Raw genomic sequence first — 4,604 nt, 5'->3', positions numbered from 1 at the left:
TTTTTTTTTAGAATGTTTTACGAAAAGAATGTGTTTATGCAATAAATAAAATTAGGATTTCTTTTTCTCTTATGGAAATAATGTGCCACATACTGTTGAAGGTATTTGAACGCTATTACATGGTCGTAATAAAAATTCAGACTCGTCTCTGAGACGTTATGGTCTGTAGTTAAGGGTTAAAGATAACGGAGTAATTCTTTCTACAGCTTCTATGGTTTGTACGAACCTTTTAAATGACAAATAGATTGTTTGATATACAGTGTGTCTCGGTTCTTTTCGACCAAACTTTGTCAGTATATTTTATGTGTATAAATGAGAAAAAAATGTTGCACGAACGTAGGTCGTTTAGAATAGGTAGTTTTCTATCGTAACAATACACTGTTATTAGACTGCGAATATTGATGCAATAATAACATATCAAAATATGCTTAATACATGGGAGCAAGGTTTGAATCTCTGGAGTGTACGTAAACAACACTGATCCATAGATAAATGCGTTATACAGTTGGTAAGATTGCAACGTGTATTTTGCATATTTTGATATGTTATCACTGCATGAACATTCGCAAATATTTTAGAACGCAAGAAGGTGCTTCAACGTTCGGAGACACTAATTATGCATTTAATATCCGCCGACACAAAAAAAAATGCATTTTCTTACTTGTACTCTACTAAAATCTACTGTATTCTACCAATATCTATTGAAATTCTTGAAAACCTACGGAAATCTATTAAAATCTACTTACCGAATCTAAAGCAAGCCTCTTTGTCGTTATAAGTTTAATATCAAATTATTTGAGTGACAAAAGAAATTGTAAAATTATTAAGATCCTAAAAAAGAACGATTCATTCTCGAATCTCGAAGTACTTTCTACGCGAATATAACGGGTGTCCTAATATTTACGAGCTGCGGTGTATGTAGGTTATCGGTGGATAATTTTTTGCAGGTGCTATAAGCAATCCAGATGCGACCTATTACGACAATCTGAACCAATTTACATACCACCGTATAATACGCTTCAGTTCGAGTCAGCTATCACATAGAGACAATCTCAAGGGTACACTGCCCGAGGAAATAGAGACTATTGACCTGTGATGAAGCATTGGTTCCTCTGGATCGATTACATTCCGCGCTACTTCCTCCTCCCTTATAATAGTAAACTTCGGAAAATACAGGGTGCCTCTCGAAACTAGTGGAACACTCCGAAGAGGCGTGACTCTAACGTGGAAAAGTAAGTCGATAATTTGGAGTAAAATTTTTCCTCATACGAAGTTTCATTTCTGAATAAATCAAGATTTATCTAGTATACTGGAGCATTTGAAAATTTGTCAAAATTTCAATCCTTAAGGGGCTATTCTGGTTTTGAACTTTCAAAAAATCAATTTTTTTCTTTTTCTGCGTTTTCTTAAAGTACAAGTATTCCAGAATTCGTTTGAATTCGCAAAAATTAATTTAGATGCAAGCGTTTGAAGGACGCAGTCGTACCGTAATGAAATGGATAGATGAATCTTTAAAACGCGTTTTTCTTGAAACCTCATTTCTCGAAACTGTTTACACGATATCTCATGTACTAGTTTATCAATTGACTTGAAATTTTTAGAGAATCTTCAGCACACGTTCTGTTATCGCATGAACGAAAATTTTTAACATACGTCGTTTATTTCTTATTCTTTTAACACGCTAAAGACGGCAAAATATGAAAAGAATCGATAATCTAAATTCAAAATGCTGCCATTTTGTAAATAATCAATATTTTTATCTTATCTTCGTTCAGACCGTAGCCAGATTTATACCGATTAAGATTCTTCCTCATTTTTTTATTTTAGATCAGCAGAAGGCCCGGAATCGTGTAAACAGTCAACACACTTTTTCTAAAGCACACTCTATAAAACAAAAACTACAACTCGTGTAATTTTGATTGTTTCTACTTCAACAAAATACGTTATGTATCTTAAATACCCATAAATGTATGTGCAAAATCCTAATGCAAAAAGTTTAATGGTTCTTTTGAAAAAAAATCCTAAAAGTTGCTTAAAAGATGGCATTCGAAACCAGAATACCCTCTCAGGTACCTATCTCTAAGTGAGAAAGAGAAAAGTAACTACTAAGAGCAACAAGGTAAAATGACAAAAATATAGGAGAAATTAACGAAAAGCTGTATGTTTTACTTGTTTAAAACTCCTTTACTCTAACTTTATAACAAATAAAAATGAATTCATAGCGTATCATTTTTCGTTCAGAGGTTTGTTGCTAGCTACACATATACCGGAGAAGTCTGTTGACTTCCTCAAGTGACACCCTGTGTGTCAGAAAAATATGTCCGCCGTGTTAAATGGCTTTAAAAGAAACGTGTCAAATATCCTAGGTTGATCTCTGTGAATTTGCTCCGGATGTGAGTCGGCGGAAACTCTTTGTACGCCTGTTGGCAGAGAGCCGAATGAGGCGCGTAACCGTCTCGAACAAACCAACGACTGACTGGTGTGCAGTGCTATACGATTCGGCGCGTTAAACTGCAACTTTAAGTAGTTAGAATTTAAAGATAAGCAGTTTAAACTGCTATCAAATTGAAAAATTAGCAAGATTTTTTCTTTACTCTCATTTGGTCTGTCCACTTTCCTTCTCTTTTCCAAACAATAAATTCGCATAATTTCGTCACCGTTGACCTTTAACGGTTGTCTTTTATGTAATTTCTAAGTCAAAAGCATGTTCAATGTAAAAATGACATTTAAACGTTTGGCGTACAGGGTGGGCCACGTAAAACAGGCGCGAGAAGTTTTACACGTAAGCTGAATGGTTTCACAGGGTGAATAAGGTGAAACAAAATTTTTTTGATGGAACAAATGGCTAAAAGTGGTAGAATGTTTCATGTTCGATTTAAAACTTTAGAGTCCAATTTAAGGTCGTGTTATTATGCATGTTTAGATGTACATCAATGTCTGCTGCAACGTACAGCAGAAACAAATATTTACATTCTTATGAAGAAACCTTGAAAAAACAGAAAAAAATGACAATAGACTATTTGGTACAGTGATGGCGAACCTGTGACACAAACCGAGCAGATCACAAATAATCGTCACACAGACAACAACGAAAAACAGCGGTTTCTTCTATCAACGAGGTTCAGAATCGTTAATTCGGAGTCCGTGATCGTACAAGGTTGTAACGCTCGCAACAATTATGAATATTTCTAGACGTGACACGGCACCCGAGTTAAGTTAGGTTTTTTCCCAATTTTGACACACCGAGCTGAAAAGGTTCGCCGTTACTGATTTAGTATTTACTATTTGAAATAATCCTTTACTCAGCTCTGCTGTAACCATAACTACTGTAATTAACACAAGTGCAACACCGAAGTGTGGAAAATGTGGAAAAACCAAACACATTTGTGAAATGTATGCGACAAGTGAGACAGCCAGTTCGTTTAATTTTTAGATTCTGGATTCGATTTGAAACCCGGAAATGTATAAATTTCGTAGCTACTTTTCTCGAGAAAGTTTTTCCCAGCAGCAATTGACGTATCATAAAACCAGATACCAAGGATAGGAACTTTGAATTTATGAATTTGCTCAGTCAAAGTGACTCCGTCTGAGATCTTCTGAATCCTTCAAAGATATCTTAGAAAGGGGGGCTGAAAGGGAATGCTGGTTATAAATTCGAACTATACACGTTGAATTTAGGAGCATTTCTCCGTGAGACTTTAAACAGAACTGACCTTAACTTCAACGCGTTCCGATATAAATTGTAAATTTGTATTTGAGTTACGCTTTGTAATTTATACACTTGTCTTCCTGAAATAGTTTAACAAAGATCTTACATCAGATACTTTTCTCAGACGTCCAAGTAGAGTTATAGCCAGTCGCAAAGTCTACGTACATCTCGTGAATGAATTAACGAACTTTTGTAAGCAAAATATGCAATTTACTCTCGAAAATGTTAATATTCTCAATAATCGCAAGGATATACTTCATCTCTCAATTTCTGGGATGAAGACATCTTTGTCGTTTCTCTTTCTTATACTTGTTTCTTGTTGTTTTTGTTCGAAACGTTGTGAGGAGTTCAGTTCGAGATGTTCAATAAAACTGTTCAAGATAAGCCAAAATGAACGGTTTATTTTTCTTTGGCAAGAAATGTGTCTCAATTTATGATTCTACATTATTTGATCCGTTTGTCGGATGTAGAAATCCGCGTGATGAAAATTACAAAAATATTGCTATTGGTCAATTTATTCAGAGTGGATGCGCTAGGTGGATGAATGTAACGAAACTTGGGGACCGTGGTGGAACTGAGATAGATGGTAATTAGCAGAAGAATAATTTTCTTTAGTAACAGTTCTTCTCCAGACTTAGAATTTAATTTCGTAGAATTTTACGTATTTAAATTCGTAGAATAGAATTTAACTTCGTTTCAATTTACAATTGAACTTAAATATGAACTTTTGAGTCGAGAAAATAATGCATCGATATACCATAACTAAAAGCTCCATTAAACATTCTTTCATAATGTGCTTTCTTAATCTGCATTGATAATTGAAATGTCGAATGGCCGGGTGACAATTTTTGCGACTGATTGTACATTATTCGTTTACATATTTGAATATTTTTGC

This window comes from Habropoda laboriosa, unplaced genomic scaffold, assembly GCF_001263275.1.
Source record: "Habropoda laboriosa isolate 0110345459 unplaced genomic scaffold, ASM126327v1 scaffold42, whole genome shotgun sequence".
Lineage (NCBI taxonomy): Eukaryota > Metazoa > Arthropoda > Insecta > Hymenoptera > Apidae > Habropoda > Habropoda laboriosa.
Note: the sequence above shows the minus strand (reverse complement) of the source record.